Genomic DNA, 20,067 nt, shown 5'->3' with positions numbered 1-20,067 from the left:
TTTCTTTCTCCTAATCCCAAATCCACAGTGAGTGGGGAGCTGTCCTGGCAGATGTCTCTCTGATGATTAGCCATGTGGGCAAGCCCTGAGTTCTGGGGGCACTTCTAAAAGGTAATTCCATGTGAGTTCTGGCCCCAGCCCCAGAGATGGGGTCAAGCTAAGCCTGAAAAAATATGACTCAGAGACATTACGTAATTTGTCCAAGATCACACAGCCAGCTAAAGGCAGCACAGGGGCTTGAACCCAAGTCTGTATATACCTTCCACTCTATCACACAGCCTCTTTGTATCATGTGTGGGCCCTGAAAACGGCATCTACTCCTGGGACAGGTGTAACGTCACCTGGACAGACATACCTAGCAATGTCACTGTGATTTGGGGCAAATTGCCTCACTCGCCTATTCCTCAAATTCCTCATCTGTCATATGGGATATCAGGTTGTTGTGGACTTTGAATGAGATAACAAACATGGAATTGCTCTACACACTGTAAAGTGCAGTGCACCTTGAGGATGTGTGAGCCTAGAGCTGTAGGGAAAGGCAGACGCCAGAAGGTGTCAGGGCAGTGGGTGGGGACAGCAGAGAAGAGCAGAGGGGAGGGGATGCAGACTGAGAAAGGATGACAGAGTCCCAGCAAGGAAGAGGCATGCACAGAAACCTGTGGTCCAGGGGCCTGAGCCAGGCTCAGGGAGACAGGGCCATCCTGCTTGGACCACACACAGCTGGGCTCAGGTCGGGGGAATCTTGAGCAAGGAACCAGGAGGCCACACTTCTCCAGGACAGAGCAAAAGTGGCCAGGTCAAGCAAGCTGTGGTTGGGCTGTGCAGTGTGATTCCATATCTCCAGCTTCTGAAACTCAGTCTCCCCTCTGCCCAACTGAGAAAGTATGTCTACTTTCTAGGGCTGTTGTGAGGATCAGCATGTAGGTAAGGTGCCTGAATATAGTAGGTGTTCAGCAAACAGTCTCCATGATGATAATGACGGTGTGCTTCTGCTCAGTCGCTAAGTCACGTCCAATTCTTTGTGACCCCCTGGACTGTAGCCTTCCAGGCTCTTCTATCCCTGGAATTTTCCAGACAAGAATACTGGGGTGGGTTGCCATTTCCTTTTCCAGGGGATCTTTCTGGCCCAGGGATCAAACCCATGTCTCTTATGTCTCCTGCATCGCAGGTGGGCTCTTTACCATTTGTCCTCCTCTTTCCAACGCAATGAGCAGATACCGAACCTCCAGATGGACGTGATAGACATTCTTTGGTTCCTTCCAAGAGCTCTCAGCTCCCCACAAAAGATAGTGAGCTCCCCATCCCTGGAGACACCCAAGGAGATGTTTGATGTCCTTGTGTCAGTGGGGGAAGGTGATCAGTTTCAGGCAGGAGGCTAGACTCAAGACAAAAGCCCTTCCAGCTTAGAGGATGCACGATTCTACAACTCTGCAAGCTCTCGTATAATCAGACTGCCCAGTCTGGCCCATAGTAAACAGGACCTTAGACTTGGAGTCAAACAGCCGTGAGCGGAATCCCATCTCAGCTTCTTCCTTCTTCTGGAAAGCTGCCTGTTACTGACGAGTACCCAAGGTGTCGCTGGAGGCTCCACACATAGAGCCCCTCTGTTCCCTGGCCCTTCAGCCCCAGAACCTGGCCTAGGCCCAGCAGGTGTGTTTGGAGAAGTGCATCCCCAGTCTCACCCTGTACATGCTCCCCAGCTCAATTACAGGCTCAATTTTCTTTTCGGTTTAATCCGCAAATCAATATGTGTTCATACATATTTAATCGGGAGGCTGTTTTATTAGAGTGGGGATTAGTTTTACATCTTTCTCCCCACTACTTAGAAGGCATCGTCCACTCACGAGGAAGACGAGCAGGAGCTGGGCCTGGTACCCCAGCCAAGTCAGAGAAATGGAGAGCAGCTCCGCTCCTGGGCCATTCCTGCTGCCTGGGGCTGGGGTCCTGCTGTTTCCCACCTGCCTCTCCCCCAGGCCACCTGCACCTCACCACTTCCAATTCCCACTGGAGGTCCCTCTCCAAGAAAGCTTCCTGGGGTCCTACCAGACCCATTTTCCACTTTCCCCCCCGCTAAGGAGCCAGGAAAACAAGGGCCAGCTGCCTGTTCGAGGTCAGAGAGTGGAGGTCACCCTCAGCCTTGCCTTCCAGAAGTAATAGATTTCTCCTTCCAACTCTGAGTCAAGGCTGAACAGAATAAATTATCACCCTTTCAGAGCATAATCACTGTCACACTCAGCCCCAGCTGCCATCTGCTTCTTCACCAGAATCCCCACCTAGCCAAGCTGGAAGGAACGGGAGGATGCGTGGACCTGGAGGTCACCGTGCTGGCCAGAGAAGGACAAACGCGGGCGTACTCTGGGGCCTGGAGTGGGAGAGAGATGGCCTGCAACAGGCTTCTCAGGCCCCTTGTTAAAACAGGGCTGCAACAGTCAGCAGTGGGCAGCAACAATGTCAAACCCCAGCTACACAGCATCGCATTTCATCCTGGTTGTATCTCTAAGGGACAGAGCCAATTCTTTTTTTTTCTTTAGTAGAAGTATAGTTGATCCACAATGTGTGTTAGTTTCAAGTGTACAACCAAGGGATTCAGTTACATAGATTTAGATGTATTCTTTTTCAGTCTTTTCCACTAAAAGTTATTACAAGTTGTTGAATATAGTTGTGCTATGCAGTAGGTTCTTATTGTTTATTTTATATATGGTGATGTGTCTATGTTAATCCCAAACTCCTAATTTATCCTCCCCCACTTTGGAAATTGTAAGTTTGTTTTCTCTCTAAATCCATTTCTGTTTTGTAAATAAGTTCATTTGTATCATTTGGGGGGACCTTCCCTGGTGGCTCAAAGATAAAGAATCCACAGCCAATGCAGCAGATAACTGGTTCAATCCCTGAGCTGGAAAGATCCCCTGGAGGAGGAAGTGGCAACCCACTCCAGTATTCTTGCCTGGAGAATTGCCATGGACAGAGGAGCCTGAAGGTTTACGGTCCATTGGATCACAAAGAGTTAGACACGACTGAACAATGACTGAACAACAACAACCATTTTTTTAGATTCTGTGTATGATTGATATTGGGGCCTCCCCGGTAGCTCAGTCAGTAAAGAGTCCGCCTACAATGCAGGAGGCCCCAGTTCGATTCCTGGGTCAGGAAGATACCCTGAAGAAGGGATAGACTACCTACTCCAGTATTCATGGGCTTCCCTGGTGGCTCAGATGGTAAAGAGTCCGCCTGCAATGTGGGGGACCTGGGTTTGATCCATGGGTTGGGAAGATCCCCTGGAGGAGGTCATGGCAACCCACTCCAGTATTCTTGCCTGGAGAATTCCATGGACAGAGGAGCCTAGCGGGCTACAGTCCATGGGGTCGAAAAGAGTCGGACACAACTGAGTGACTGAGCACAGCACAGCACATGAGCGGTATCAGATGATATTTGTCTTTCTGGAGACAGAGCCTATTATTATCATGCACATATCAAGCACATGACAGAGGAGGAAACTGAGGCTTCATGTTCTCACAAATGGGAAGTAGCTGACGTTGAAGTGGGGTAGGACGCCCCACTGTAGAGTCTGTGCTCTTAGCAGTTTGGCTGCCCTGCTCCATCCTGCAATAATCCTCTCCCCCTCAGTCCAAGCTGGGGGCCATTTAAGGTGACATCTAGAGACAAAAATATTTCCAGAGCACCAGTTACTGGTAGGAAACTGCCAGTCAGAGAGGAACCTGAGGACCTTGGGTAGGATCAGAGCCTCAGCTCACAGCATCACCTCTCTCCTCCTGCCCCTTGGTGGACACCTGCTTAAGGTCCCTATGGACACTTCCACCTGCTCTGTGCTCGCAGCTGGCCTCATGGATGAGCAAAATCAGGCATGGTCCCTCTCTCATACAATGAACTGACTTATACTCGAGACTGACATTGGTCAAACAACGACACCCATGGAGGCATGTGTGCAGACGGAGTCAAGGGTCCTGGGACACTGTGCCTCCTCCTGGACTCCTCTTTCCATCCCCGTGACCAATACCCCATAGTCGGTCACCTAGCTTCCTGCAGCTGACCTTCAGCTGGGGCACCGTTTACAGGGACTGGGACTGCCCTGCGCCTCCTCTTCCTAGAACTCACCCCATTCACAATGATTTAATCGCAAGACCAGATCTATCTTATTTACAATCACATCTTATTCATCACTACAGGAGAAAACAAAATTGAGAAAGGAGGAAAGAAGAAAGGCAGGACACTAGTGGTAAAGAACCCACCTGCCAATGCAGGAGACATGAGACACAGGTTTGATCCCTGGGTTGGGAAAATCCCCTGGAGAAGGAAATCGAACCCACTCCAGTATTCTTGCCTGGAGAATCCCACAGACAGAAGAGCCTGTTGGGCTGCAGTCCATGGGGTCACAAAGAGTCAGACACAACTGAAGCAACTTAATGCCCACACACACACACACACACGCACACCCACATGCGCACACGCACACACGCACATGCACACACACACACACACACACACACACATACACGGTTTTCCCAAGAGGACAGCTGTCAGCTGAATTAACACCTTCTCAGAAATCAGGGGTCCATGCCTTTCTTCCCAAAGCTGCCAGAGGCAGAGGGAGGGACACTATGACCTCCACCCACCGACTTTATATCTAATGACTTCATGAACTTGACGAAAGATTGGGATGGATACACTCCCAGAGCGTTCTTCCAGCCAAGGAGCCTGTGGCCAGGGCTCAGGGACATGCAGATCTCCTCCAGAAGCTTGTGCATCTCCCAGAGGCAGCCTTTCTCAAGCAGGTCCTCAGGACCGCCAGCTGGAAGGGCCCCACCGACACTATGTCCCGGACAGCACAGCCAGCCGGCTCCCGCAAACCGCTTGGCAGTCGGTGTTTGACGACAGGATTAATTCCTGAACAAAACAGATAACGTAGGCAGTGTGATTCCTCATTTAGCTGTCAGATCAGGATAAAAAATGTGTGAGAGAGAAAAACCCAAGGGAAAAAAAAAATTGGATAATGATAAATTGTGACTGAACGCTCCACAGAAACGCACGCCGTCTCCCCCATCATGTTGTGCCCGCTGTCACTTAATTTGAAAATATTCTAAGTGTGCAGGGCCATCTCCTTGGCACTTCCCGGCTTTTCCCGAGAAGAGCCTTGTCCCCTTTAGTCCACAGTCTCATTTCCTCTGCAAATAAGCAAAAACAGCAATGCATCAAAGACCCAGGTGGAACCAAGCCTCCCTCCTGCCTCCCGCTCCCCCCACCACCGCCTCCTCCATCAGACAGCCCCGCTTGCTGCCACTCCCCAGAGGAGAGGCCTTTGCAGTGCAGACTTTACAGTATCATTAGATGCACGCTCAGAAGGGAGACGGAGAAAAGAGGAAAAAAAAAATGTTTTTGCTGTGATAAGTGTCAACTCTGCCTGTGTCTTAAAAGGACTGTTGTTTTGCCAAATGGAACATTATCCAATGTACAGAAGCCGTACATTGAAGTAAGAAGGCTTCCTAGATCAGAAATTGTTTGGCTGCCCTGGGGAAGGGGGAGAGGAAGAATCACAGGAAAACCTCTTCTCTGGATGTTTGGTCACACCACACAAGGGTCAGGTGAAAAATTAGCAGCCCCTGGATCCTCCTTGAGGCCTGGCCCATGCTCTTTTCTCCAGGAAAGACTGGAAACTCACGCCTTGGCCCACGAAGCTCGGCTCCCTGATCACGTCTAAGAAGTGGCGCTGCCTAAGAAAGGCAGCGGTTAGAGTCAGCCTGCCTAAGGATGTGTGGCCTCTTGGGCACCAACAAGGTTAGACAATAGGTCCTTTCCTCGCTGAGTGCCAGTTTGCCCATACGTGGCCTGCAGGACCTCAGGGGCTAAAAGCAGTGGGCTTCTGGGGGGCACCACAGTGCAGGGGTTGCCTTGGGTGTAGGGTAAGAAACACCCCCCAGGGGGTGGAGCAGCCCAAAACCTCCTTGTCACTGTTTAGCCACTAAGCTGTGTCTGATTCTTTGCAGCCCCAAGAACTGCAGCACACCAGGCTTCCCTGTCCTTCACTATCTCTCAGAGTTTGCTCAAACTTATGTCCATTAAGTCAGTGATGGTATCTAACTACCTCATCCTTTGCCGCCTCCTTCTTCTCTTGTCCTCAATCTTTCCCAGCATCAGGGTCTTTCCCAGTGAATTGGCTCGTTGCATCAGGTGGCCAAAATATTGGAGCTTCAGCTTGTGCAACAGTCCTTCCAATGAATATTCAGGGTTGATTTCCTTTAGGATTGACTGGCTTGATTTCCTTGCAGTCCAAGGGACTCTCAAGAGTCTTCTCCCAGAAAATCTCCTAGAAAAGAGCAAATCAGGAGATGGTGTATCCAGTGGAAAAGGAGAAACAGACACACTGTGGCCAAAGAAGACCCTAAAGGTGGCCACAAATGGAAGATGAGTCACATAACCTCACACCCACCCTGTGAAGCCGGAATTGTCATCCCCACTTTAGAGGTGGAAAATTGAGGCTGAGAGAGCAAGAATAACTTGCCCAGAAACCTAGGGCCAAGCTTGCCACTCTCTCACCACAATATGCAGTCTATGGCCAAGCTCTGAGTCTCTGGACTCGGCTCACATCCCTCCTTCCTAACCACCACCCTAATCCAAGCCATCACCATCCTTTCTGGAGCTGCTACGTCAGCCTCAAGGCTGGCCTCCCTGCCTTCAGTCTAGTCTCCCCACCATCAGCCAGAGATGATTGTTTTATAAAATGCAACATTGCATGAGCCCCACCTAGACCCATCAGGGGCTCCCTGTATTGCCCTCCGGGGAAATCCAGCCTCCATAACAAGGTACTCCAGCCTCTTTCCGGTCACCACCCACTTCTATGCATCCTCATCTCTTGCCACTTCATCTTTATGCTCCAGCCCCAGCCATCAGACCCACTCTTGGTTTTCCCCAAAGGGGAAATTCTCTTTACCTCTGGCCCTTTGCCCATGCTGCTCCCTCTGCCTGGTGCCCCCTCTCCTCCCCCTCTTTGGGGCTCATCTGAGGTGTCACCTCCTTTAACAGCCTTCTGTGAGCTCCAGCTCAGGTTAATTTCCCACCCCCTCTATTCTCCCAGAGCTCCCTGTACCTCCTGCATCACATCAGCTGAAACTGCCAGCATGCTATCTGCAAACCCCACTGGCCCAGAACCTAGAGAAATTGAGGACTATGACTACTCATATTCATCACTGGACCCTGAGCACCCAGGACCATTCCTGGCACACAGTGGGCACACGAGAACTATTTGCTGGACCAATGATTGGCTGAATGAATAAATGAATGGGAGAGTGAATGACGAGGCCAGAGTGAGCGCTCTTTTTCCGTACATCCAAATGTATAAAACGCCCAGCCAAGTCCATCAATAAGGCAAGCGTTCGCTCCTCACAGTCTGTCCTTGGCTGGGAGTCGGGTGATGGATTTCCGGAGGTGATGCATGGGAGCGTGAGCAGGGCGGAGTGGATACATGGAAGAATAGAATATAGATTTCTATAGATTAATCATTTGTCATTCCTGCCACTCCGCACGCTCGTGCACACACACTCCTCCCCTCCCCAGACCTCTCCCCTCTCCTGAAGAAGCACAACACATCCTGCCCTTGGACCATGCAACAGGAGCACACACACTCACAACACACACACACACCCACAACACACACACACAGCAACACAGACACGTTCAGAGAGACACTTCACACAAAACCCCTGAAACACACAAATTCAGACATACACTCCGAATCTTAAATTCACAGCTTCCCTACCACCTAGGATACACACAGGCACAGAGAAAGGCACACTTATTCACTCTCACACACACACACTCACAAATCTCCTCTCATTGCCCAGGTCCAGGGTCCCCATCAAGACCTATGAAGGAGAGCTTGTTTACCACAAGATGGCCAGCTAGTCCCTGCCCCTGCTCCCAAGCAAGGTGGACCACAAGCCTGCCAAGCAAAGGGGGGCAATCTGCAACTATCATGCAACCCCAGAGAGGCAGCAGAAAGAACCAGCCCTTCCGGTCCTTACTTGTTGGTTCCCTACTTATACTCCGTGTACCAACTGACCCACCGAGTTCTTAAATTTCTGAAGGAGTGGATGAGAACCAAGGGCAGACACAGACCCTCACAGAGGGCTCCCCAGAGCCTCAGAGAGGTTGGTCTTTCCTCCTGGACATCCCTGGTCATTGCCAGGGCAGGGAGTTTATAAGCATCAGAACGCAGGGATCCCGAGCTCCTCAGACCCCCTCTCCCAGAGGGGTCAAGCTGGGCTGGGCTGGGCTGAAAGCGGCTTCTGGTGTCCCTTCCGCTGGACTCCATGTTCTGGAACCTCTGTTTCCTCCATAGAAAGGCCCTTTCACTCCAGCGTTTACGTGGATGCTGAGGCCCAGAAGGGGGATGCATGGCACCACATTCTGTTGCCTTTGATCTCAGCCACACTCAAGTTGCTCCAGCATTCCTGCTGCCTCGCTCTCTTTCCATCTCCCTTTGAAGTCGTTAAGTAAAGATGGCTATAGATTACAGCCATTTCAGCTGCCTGGAGCGGGGTCTCCTCAGGCTGCCTTCCCTTGGCTATTAAGCCTGTTTGCTCTGTCTGGGGGGCCCTGAAGTCCCTTCTCTGGGCTGGCCAACACCAAGGCTGGAATGATTTGGTGTCTCTTTGTTTGCCATCCTACCAGGAAACTTCGCCATGACTTTACTGGCCCTGCAAGCCCTGAGCTGAGCATCCCTGGAGATGCCGTAAGGGCCCCCAGACAAGCTCCTAAGAACAGTTTGGGGAACTCTCTGGGGATGCTGAAGCCAGGTTCCACACCTCTGTCATTCGAGAGTTTGAAATCAGCCTCCCAAAATACGGTCTGCTCAGCACAGCACCAAATGGGAAGATAGCATCTCAGCTCCCTTGCTGATACAATCTTGACTTCCTTTGGGCAAATTTCCTCCTCCCCATCCTTCCCACGCTTCTGTCTTCATCCCGCTTCCTCTATTGGCCCCACCATCCTTCTCGGCAGCTCAAACCGTCCAGTGCTACCTCTGTCACTGGCAGCAGCGTGAACTTTTCAGAGTGCAGGTCATATCCCCGCACTGCTGTTAACACAGAGTGCCTTCCCTTTGCTCCTACGGTAAAGATTAAACTCCTTAATGTCTTGACAGATACGGCCCTGTATGCCCTGGTCCCAGCCCACCACCCCAGCCTCACCCTCTCTGGCTTTTTGCTATCCTACTCCCATCCTTGTCCCTCCCTGGGCTGGGCCTTTGCCCAAACTTGCCCCTCCCCTTCTTTGTCTAACGCATTCACCCTGCAGAGCTCGGCTCAGATGTTGCAGCCTTTAGGAAGTCTTCATTGGCCCCATCACCCAGACTAGTTCCTCCTAGGACTGCTTTCTTAGAACTGTTCTTCCTTTCCTTCTAAGGCACTTGCCTTGGTTTTAATTAATCACTCATTTGTGTGACTATTTGATTAGTATCTGCTCCCATGTCCCCATCAAACTATATGTTCCATGAGAATAAAGACTTTGTGTGTTTTTATTCAGTTATCGCCAGGACCTGACACAATGTTTTGAACATTACGGGCGCTCAGTACACGTCTGTTGGGTGGATGGGTGAATAGATAGATGGATGGACTGTAGAGAAGATGAACACTCTGTGGGTCTGAGGAAGCTGGCAACTTCTATCCGGGCCATCCCATTCTCAGATCATGCCATTTTATCAGACCCAAAGTGAGGGTGGCTCCTAGGAAAAGACATAAGAAACAGGCCCTTCTCGTAGCCCCCACTTTGATTACTTTGTGCCATAGGATGTCAAGTACAGGGACCAGGGTTTAAGACTGGACTCCAGCCCTTCCTGAGAAACCCAGAGTTTATCACATGAAACACAGTGAATGCAGAAGCCCCAGGGCCAGTAATTCCAGAACTTCACAGACCAGCCCCGCTCCTGGTAGGACTCAGCTTAGACAAGCCAGCTTCCGGTTTAGAACCAAGGCCAGAGAAATAGACTAGGAAAATTCTGGAAGACACAGAGATGCTGTGGTGCTACAAGGGATCAGAACCTGGAAATCCAGACCCTGACTTCAAACCTGACATTCACGCTCTCAAAACCTGCCCAGCCTGTCTTCTTGTGCCCTCATTCCCGACCCCAAGCGGGGCCTCATCCACAACTTTCATCCTACAGAGTCCAGCATTGAGGCCTTTGGCTGTTTTCTCCAGCCCTTTGAGGGGTGGCAGGGACTGACAGCTCCTTCCTCAGTCCCCCCACTCCCAACATACACCCCCAACCCATCCAGCCCCAGGTTTCACGCTAGAGGTTATATGATCTTCAATTCTGCCAGAAATTAAGACATACTTTCCTTCATTAGTCGCCCCTGCCTCAGTAAAACCAGGGGAAGAACTTGCTTCTTGCCTTCCAAGCCTCTCCTCCCAATGCCTTTTCCAAGAGAAGGGGAAACCGCGCAGCAACACCCCCTTGCTGCTCCAGGCGCTTTAATGAATTCCAGCCTTCAGGGAGAAGGACGGCTGTGTTAACCGCGCCGGTGAAAAATGAGGGGAGGAACAGTGAAGCAAATTTCTTTTTATTGACTTTTAGTGAGCTATTTAATCCAAACAGCTCATTATCTGCAATATAAATATACTATATAATGGATTTTGCAATAAGAACAATTAGTTTTGCAATTAGCATGAGAATAAGCTCTCCCCAACTGCAGAGAAAGCAAGGCCCAGATTCTGGGGGCTGGGGGAAGCTGGGGGTGGGGGGAGAGGCGGGCGGGAGGGAAGGAAGCAGCTCTCCAGGTAGAGAGTACAGGGCCACCCCCCAAATCCACCCCTACTGCCCAGATCTGCAGGGCCCCAGATCCACTGCTGGGACGTTGCCAGGAGTCAAGAGAGCAGAGCCATGTAGGTAGCTGTGAAAAGCAGGAGCTTTCGGCGCATCTGGGCTCAAGGCTCCGCTCCATCACATACCAGCTGTGCAGCCCTAGGGAAGTCATGCTCTTTCACACGTCACTTTCTCTATGAAAACACAGGTGTCACTCTAGTGTCTTCTCACAGAGCTGTCAGGACGATGACAGGAGGGGATTCATCTGTCCCTGGCATAGAGTATGTCCTCAACAAACGCTCCCCAGGGCACTGAGCTGGGATTTCTTTGCATCTCCTGGCTCACCTCCAGGGAGGAAGGAATCATGTCTGTCTAGCTCATCACTGCATCCAGCCAATACGTAGTAGGCACCTGATAAATATTTGCTGAATTAAATTCGGCAAATTCGGCAAATTCAGCAAATTCATTGCTAAGCGAATGAAACTCAATGGCTGCTTGACACAGTAGTAGGCACTTAATAAATATCCTTTGAATAAATGTTGCCAAGTAAATGCAACTAACTCAGTGGCCGCTTCCCCCCTGTCGGGTGGCAGCAGCTTTGTCTTAGGGAGCCTTGCAGACGAGCATAGTGGCAGAGACCAGCCTGCAGAGAAGAACACCTCTGCAGCCTCATTTTTTTCTTTAAATTGAGGTATAGTTGACTTACAGTATTGTGTTAGTTTCAAGCGTACAGCAAAGTGATTCAGTTGTACATATATGTGTATGTATCTATACTCTTTTTAAAAAATTCTGTTCCAATATGGCTTATAAGGGCTTCCCTGGTGGCTCAGATAGTAAAGAATCTGTCTGCAATTCAGGAGACCCAGGTTCAATCCCTGGGTTAGGAAGATCCCCTGGAGAAGGAAATGGCAACCGACTCCAATATTCTTGCCTGGAGAATGCCATGGACAGAGAAGCCTGGCAGGTGACAGTCTGTGGGGTTGCAAAGAGTCGGACACAACCGAGCAACTAACACTCACTTTTCAACATGGTTTGTTACAAGATATTGGATATAGTTTCTCATGCTACACAGTAAATCCCTGTTGTTTATCTAGTCTATGTGTGGAAGTATGTGTCTGTTAATCCCCTTCTCCCAATATACTCAACCCCCCTCCACTGCCCCTTTGGTAACTATGTTTGTTCTCTATGCCTGTTGATCTGGTTCTGTTTTGTAAATAAATTCATTTGTATAATTTTTTAAGATTCCACCGGTAAGTGATATATAATATTTGTCTAGTTTACTTCACTTAGTATGATAATCTCTAGGTCCATTCATGTTTATTCCATTATTGTTTATTTATGTCCATTATTTCATTCTTTTTCAGTTCAGTTCAGTCGCTCAGTCGTGTCCGACTCTGCGACCCCATGAATCGCAGCACGCCAGGCCTCCCTGTCCATCACCAACTCCCAGAGTTCACTCAGACTCACGTCCATCGAGTCAGTGATGCCATCCAGCCATCTCATCCTCTGTTGTCCCCTTCTCCTCCCGCCCCCAATCCCTCCCAGCATCAGAGTCTTTTCCAATGAGTCAACTCTTCGCATGAGGTGGCCACAGTACTGGAGTTTCAGCTTTAGCATCATTCCTTCCAAAGAAATCCCAGGGCTGATCTCCTTGAGGTCCAAGGGACTCTCAAGAGTCTTCTACAACACCACAGTTCAAAAGCATCAATTCTTCAGCGCTCAACCTTCTTCACAGTCCAACTCTCACATCCATACATGACCACAGGAAAAACCATAGCCTTGACTAGACGGACCTTTGTTGGCAAAGTAATGTCTCTGAGTAATGTCCCATTGTATGTATGTACCACATCTTCTTTATCCATTCATCTGTTGATAGACACAGAGGTTGCTTCCATGTCCATGTGCTGGCTGTGGGTGGATGGTGAACGTCTGGCACACACAACCTCCAGGCAGAAAACAGAAGTCCCCCTGGCATGTGAACCCATGGGTGCAGAAGACTTAGCTCCCATTCTGCTTGGGAAGGAGGAGGGCACTGTGACCCCCAAAGGCACAAGACCATTGACAGCTGATGGGAGGCTCTCTGGACACAATGGCCAGGAATGCTGGCTTCAGGGCTCGCAGCCCCGAGGTCAATTCCCAGCCTTCTCATTCACTTGCTCTGGGACCTTGGGCTAGTCACGTATTTTCTTTCTGAGCCTCAGTTTCCTCATCTGTAAAGTGGGACAAGGGTAATACGCTACCTTCTAGGACTGGAGCAAGATAAAGTGTGGAAAGTGCCAAATGCGGATCCTGGCACCCGTCTGATGGAAGTTCTTACTGTCCTTGGCATTCTGCTTTAAAGCTCAAGGTTCTGAAAAGGCGTGGAGTTAAAGTCACGACAGCGGACTTGTGAGGCATGCTCTCCAGGTCTGTTTTCCCGCCTGTCTGAGCCGATGGGGCCCATCGTCTCGGTACCTTTCTCTCCCATCGTTGCCCTTGTGCCACCTGCAGCCTTCCCAAGCCACCTGACCCTGTGTCCCAGCTGGGCCCAGTGGCCCTCCGGCAGGGAGCAGAACGGGGCGCTGTTAGTCATGGTGTGGAGAGGTGCCATCCATCGAGGAGGCCCGCGGGATGCGTAGAGGTCATCTCCATCACAAACCCGCTGTGATTAAGTCATTACTTACCGTAATGGGATCCTTTCAGTCGGAGGTGATGCCTGCCACAGCCGATAAGGCGGGCGACGGCCACGGCGGCCCGGCAGGCTGCAGTAACACGGGCCCTCCCCTCTGTGACAGGTTCAAGCTCTCACGCTCATCGAAAAGTCCATTTTCCAGCACAACTGGGTACACTTCCCCGTGACAAATGCCTGTTCGCCTTTAATCTGTTACAAGCCGAAGAGGCCCAAAGGAAGCACTCCATCACAGGAGGAATGTTTTTATAAGCGTGCACTTGGAGGGCCCCGTGAGGGGCCGAGCGGCACTGCGTGGCTGGGATGTCTGAGCACTTAAGGGGCGCTGCCTCGGTCTGGAGCCCAGTTTAGGAGGAGGGGGTGTGCCGGGGCATGTGGGTCTGTGGTGAGTGGGGAGGGTCACACAGATGTGCAAGGCAAATTTTCGTGTACCTGTGCTTAGGGAGGGCATGGGGGGTCGGGTGTACCTGAGAGGACTCAGTCCTTTGTGTGTACATCTGTGTGACTGCAAATGCGTGTCCCCGAGTGAGGGCGTGTCTCCTTTCCTGCAGCGTGTGAGGAAAGATGAGTGCCCGGGGGTGTGTACTCACATACGTGCATTGGACCTGGAGCCTCCACAGTGTGCAGCAGTAGCCCTGCGTATGAGTGTGTGTGCTTGAATTCCCGTGCATCTGATGGAGCACATACAGGAGTGTGAGCATTCATGTGTCTGCCTGAAGAGGGATGTGTGGTGTTCAGCAGCATGACCAGCTTCCCCGGGGTGTCCTGGAGAGACGCATGGAGGCCCTGAACCCAGGTACCCTCAGGTCCTCAGACTTCATGCCAAGATCATCCCAAGGCCTGGAAGCTACAGATTCACTCTGAGCCAGGGCTTGGGGACCAGGGTAGGAGAGGGGGGCTACAGAGGCCAGAGCTGCCCTCCCTAGCCTAGATTCTGGCTGCGGAGACAGAGGTTCTCAGTTTCAGGCTGAAGCCAGAGGCTGCAAGAGCTTGTCCATCAGAGGATGGCCCGGGAGTGGGAGGAGCAAGGAAGCTTTGAGGACAGCCCAGAGAGGTCACTGGCTGAGCTGGAGCTGGAACCCCAGGCTCGAGGAGCCAGAGAGGAGGAGGGAGCTCTGGTGATAGAGAGGAAGGCAGCTATGTGCCTGGGAGTTACTAAAAGGGACCCTCCAGCCTGGGGCTCCCATTTTCTGATGTGAGAAACGTGCCCCTGACGCTGGAGGGTGACAACGGGAAGAAGTGTGCCCTGGGCGTCAGCACATGCCCAGCGTCATGCCAGCCACTTCATTTAGTATCCGCACCACTGTGTACCCAGCCCTTGGCATGCCGAGGCCCTGAGATACTGGTTTACAATCAGAATCCCCCAGGACTTTCTAAGAATCTTTACTGAAGACCAACTCTGTACCCCGCCAGCACGTTGTGTGCATTATTTATGACGACCGTGAGCAGGATTGTGATAAATAGCTATTCTGGGTCAGGCATGAGTGTGTGCTTCACACACACGGTTTCATTTATAAACAACAATTCCTAGAGATAACAGTGGCCCATCAAGGGCCTGATGGGAGCCTCCCATATGTCAGGCGTGAGGCTTTGTACCTACAATAACCTTAAGACCTTGCTGAAGGGTAAGGGGCAGGGCAGGGCAGCCAAGCGCCCCCAGGCCTCACTGTTGAATTCTCATCCTCGAAGAGTCTCCTTGAAGGAAGTTTCCAGCAAGTTCATCTCCTGTTCTGCCTTCTCCTGGAGCCTCACACAGGCTGAGCAACAGGTGAAGCTTAGGATGCTGGTTCATGGACTAATGGAGACTGTGCTCTTTAACAATCAGGTGGGAAAGACCTGAGTCCTCCACTTCAAGAGAAAAAAGTAGGAAGATGGCAAGGAAAATCTCCTGATCACTGTCTTCTACACAATGCACACAGCAGCATTCGTGAAGTGTTCCACTTTCTAATGTATTATCCAGCCCAAGGTCACACAGAGAGGGGACGTCAGAGCCAGGCTGAGGACAAGCCTCCTTCTAGCCCCAGCTCTCCCAGGCATCCTGGGCTGGGGATGAGCGTGAACTTGGTCTTCTCAGTTCTGAAAAGAACGTATTGGGAAATGTATGCATCTTCTCTTGAATGGGCAGTCTGTTTCCTAAAGAGATGTGTGCGAACAGAGTGGTCAGGATAAGGTCCACATGAGGCTGAGGGTGAAGAGGGGGTACAGGCTGGAGTGGAGACCTTTGACTTTAAGGACATCCCTGTGGCCTTCAGGGCTTGAGGACATAAGGACAAATTCTGGGTTGGTGGGTGTGAGGAGAGCAGAAGGCAGGAACTTCCTGCCAGCAGCAGTATCACTGAGAAGGGTAGGAGGGCAGGACTCAGACGGACTGGCCATCACTGGGCCGGGCCCCAGGCGAGGCCCTTCTACTAATGATCCTGTGACATCACTGACTCCACCACCCAGAGCACAAAACATCCATCCTGAAGGAGGACACTGAGGCTGAGGAAGTTTAAGTGATTTGCCCAAGATCATAAGCTCTAGGTGGGGAAACGGGATATGCACCCACATCTGATGGGTTCTTTCTCCCACACATCAGACTTGGGGGAACTGTGTACCCCATTTCTGAGCCCTGTTGGTGTAACTCTGGGCCCTGAGCATCCTCATCCTCCATGTCCACAGCTTTCGGCTCCACCGTGAGCACCACTCATCACAGTACCTGGAATCTCCTTGCCCCAGGAGCCAGGGGTCTATGCTTCCATCTCTGCCTCATCTTCCTTTCTGTAATGCTGGTCAGAGGCCCTCCCTCGGCTCTCTGAAAGGGCTGCTCACTCCTCCCAGAGCCTCTCCTCCCGTAGCATGCGCCCCAGATCAGGGCAGGAGAAATCTCTCACCTCCCTCAACTCATTCCCAGTGCACTGCTGTTCTGTCCAGCACATTCCACGTAAGGAAAAGTTTCCAACACTGACCATCTGAGACTCCTGCCTGAGAAATGGCCTTTTCTCCAGACCATGACCCTGCCTGAGCAAGACCCTCCCCAATGGGTGTTTAGTTCACCTCTGGAGGAAGAAGTGACTGACCTGGTAAGTGGATAAGAAAAACTCCTAGTTATCCTCCAGATGTCAGATTAAACATCAGTTCCTCAAAGCCCTCCCTGACCCATTCTCAGAGTCTGATCACACTGCACACCAGTCCCTCAGGTAACAGAGTTTATAACCAAACCATAAATAGCATAGCACAGTGCGGGGTATCTGCGCCCTGCTGCAAGACTACATACCCCAGCAAGGGGAGCTGGGCTTATCGTGAATCCTCAACACAGAACTCTGCACATGATAGGAAGGCAAGCAATAATTGGTGAATGAATGAATGAACAAATATATGTTCCAGGCAGAGCCAGGGCACCCTCCTCCAGGTGCCTGCAGCCCCCTGGACGCAGCTTCCTGATTACCCCATCACCCGGTACGAGTCTCTCATTCACAAACTCACAGCTCCAGAGCCAAGTCTGGCCCAGTAACAGATTTAAAGTAAATAATTTTATATTTTAAAAAATCACTGTATTAGGTCTGCAGTAGGAATAGGGAGTTCTTACCTACGAACAACAACCAAGTCTCCAGATGGCCAGCAGCTGGGAATCCACTTGCCAATGCAGGGGTCCGTGGGTTCGATCCCTGATCTGGGAAGATCTTATGTGTCGCAGGGCACCTAAGACTGCACTGCTGAAGCCTGCGCGCCCTGGTGCCCGTGCTCCACCACAAGAGAAGCCTACACACCACAACTGCAGAGTGGCCCCCACTTGCCGCAGCTGGAGAAAGATTGCACACAGCAACAATAACCCAGCGCAGTCAACAATAAATTATTTCTAAAAATCAATATATTGATTTATCTTGAAGGATGGGAAGATCTGACAACAATCAGGGGAGCTGAGTGGTAGCTGAGCTGCTCTTTAGATGAGCACCAAGTCTTCAGAGCTGGCTCATTGGAAAAGACCCTGATGCTGGGAAACACTGAGGGCAGGAAGAGAAGGAGGTGATGACAGAAGAGATGGTTGGATGGCATCACTGACTCAAGGGACATGAGTCTGAGCAAACTCCGGGACATAGTGCAGGACAGGAAAGCCTGGCATATCGCAGTCTGTGGGATCGCAAAGAGTCGGATATGACTTCAACTGAACAACTACAAAAGTCTCCAGATGGCCAAGGCCCCCCAACTCCCTATTCTTACTGCAGACCTGCTTCCTCATCTCTGTTATCTGCCCAAACATTATGAGCATTTGGGTTGGTGAGCTCCTGCTGTTTCCACAGCACTGCCCTCCCCTCAAGGCTATGAGCTCCCTAATGTCAGAGCATCCCCCATGGGGCCAGGCACAGAGCAGAGGAACAATAAGCGTTAGCTGAGTGAGTGAATATAAGCAAGAACAGGAGGAAGCTCCAGGGAGTGGTAAGACCAAGTGGAGCAAACTTGGGGATTAGGAGAAGAGAAAGCCTTCCCTAAAGGAATGGGAGCACCAGATTATATGCTCTTTAAAGATTAGTTAAGGAAAGATAATTGAGTGCACCAAACACTTTGCATTTTGTCTCATTAACTCGCCCATGCTTAAAGTAGAGGGTGGTGAGTAGGTTAATTTCATTGAGCTGGTTTAATAAATAGAAATCCATTTTTCAATGTCTCCCAAGAATGGAAATCCTCTGCTGTTTTCTGGCTTCCAAAAGGGGGCCTGGGACTCTACTGCCACCTGGTGGTAATTAGTACATATTGCAGGAAGAGTACTACAAGGATAACGGAGCCAACCTGGCCTTCCCCCCCCCCCCCCCGCCCCGCCCCCCATCCAGTCCCCAGGCAGAACCGCCCTTCACAAAGGAAAGGCACAAAATAGGGCAGAAGTGACTGATTAAAAAGAGAAATTCAAACCTCAATTGCTGAGCATTCGAGGCACTCGAGTCAGTCTAAGTCTTCCCCAACCCTCGATTACCTTGACTATAATCAAGACAGACCTAAATAACTAATCCTAACACAAGGCAGGCTGGAGCCCAAATCCAGAACTGTCCCATCCTCTGAGTGTAGGTGTTGCAGCTCAGCATGAACTAACCAGAATACTCAGTGATATGGGTCAGGCACTGAGCAAAGTGCTTACTTCCTCTTTTTATTTTTTTCCTCCAGCATAACTTTACAACAATCTTGAATTAAGTCCAATTAGCATCCCATTCTGCAGATAAGAAAAATGAGGCTTAAAGAGGTGAAACCTCTTACCCAAAAAGCTAGTGAGTGGCAGAGAAAGAATTCAGATCTGGCTTAGACCTGGCCAACTCCAGACCCCTCACCATTTCTTTAGTCTCCTACCTACCTGTTCTAGACCCAAAGTGGCCTCTTTGAGACTCCAGGGCCCACCAGAAATCAGCATCTCCCCCCATCACCTCAGCAGTCTCTGGAAAGACTAGATAAGCACAAAGAATGGCGGTGAAAGTGCCTGCCTCATACCTTGGTTCTGCTCCCACCCTTCTCGCTGGCCTCCTCCACAGCCTCTAATACACAGGGCCCTCATCCTCTGGAGCTTCTCCCAGGCCCGCCTGCCCCAGGGGAGACCAGCTGCTGATACAGAGCCTGGGGCCCCGGCTCTGTATGACTCTGTCGTCTCCATGCCAAGTCACAGCCTGTCTGGGCAGCACGGAGCCTTGTTTGTTGATTGGCAAGTTCACAGTATGGGCCGGTGCTCCCCGAAGAGAAATACAAAACCATAATTGTCCCCAGATTGGCTTGTGTTCTTTATGGAAAGAAACAATATGCAGCCTTTGTGTTTGAAAAAAAAAATAACTGAAACAAAAAATTTCCAGTTCACACTCTTTTGAATTGAGAGAAATAAGTAAACACTATTTCCCAAATCCATGTTCACTGGGAAGCCTCCTTTTATTATATTTATGCAAAAACATGAGCCGAATCTCATCCTACGCCACTATAAAACACATTCGATAATAAAATGCAAACGCTATTTGCAAAGAATTACAGAGGATCAAGTTCTGGCCGATTGTGCGGAGTCGTTTAAAATTAAGAGTTTTAAGCTTCACGTAGCCCAATTTTATTTTGTAATAATCTATGCCTTTAACTTACCCTGTTTATATTTGCTCCGAATAATGTAGCCAAAAATCCACCGAACATCGATTGTGAAAAGGGTAACTCATTATCTGCTTCTGCCCAGAAATAACAGAGAAAGAAAGGAAGGTGTTTGCTTGCACTCCCACAATTCTTTGGAAATATTTGCTTTCAGACGGTTTGTAATATTGTGCAGTGTGCATATTTCTGCATGGGAGCTTTGCAATTTTGAAAAGATACAAAAAGGAGCAGAAAAAGAGACTAAAGAAGGTTTGCACCTTCTTTAGCCCTTGTTACCCTGGAGCTTAATCTGCATACCCACCTGAGGGGTTCTGGGACATTGCCTGGCTTTCCTGGGAGCATTTACATGAAGGGTCAGCCAGGAGGATTGGGGGCAGTTGCTGGAAGGATCTCACACCCTATGACATTAAAGGAATATGGAGAGCCAATCCCCCAGTGCTAAAGAAGATACTCTGAGGAGGCTGGCATGTGGAGGAAAGTCGGCCTGAGCCAAAGGAGTGGATGA

At 50.4% G+C, this 20,067-nt stretch overlaps 1 long non-coding RNA gene across 1 annotated transcript; it reads right to left on the bottom strand.

Annotated features, from left to right (window-relative positions):
- Positions 1-4,147: 4,147 nt before the first annotated feature.
- On the bottom strand, positions 4,148-19,044 carry LOC139180097 (uncharacterized). Its single transcript, XR_011564415.1, has 3 exons — positions 18,933-19,044; positions 6,098-6,319; positions 4,148-5,180 (listed from the first exon to the last, which is right to left on the bottom strand). It is a non-coding gene; the product is annotated as an uncharacterized lncRNA (long non-coding RNA).
- Between the last annotated feature and the right edge of the window lie 1,023 nt (positions 19,045-20,067).

The sequence above is a fragment of the Bos indicus genome, chromosome 3, assembly GCF_029378745.1.
Source record: "Bos indicus isolate NIAB-ARS_2022 breed Sahiwal x Tharparkar chromosome 3, NIAB-ARS_B.indTharparkar_mat_pri_1.0, whole genome shotgun sequence".
Classification (NCBI taxonomy): Eukaryota; Metazoa; Chordata; class Mammalia; order Artiodactyla; family Bovidae; genus Bos; species Bos indicus.
The sequence above is the reverse complement of the archived record's forward strand: the minus strand, read 5'-3'. Positions and strand labels throughout refer to the sequence as shown.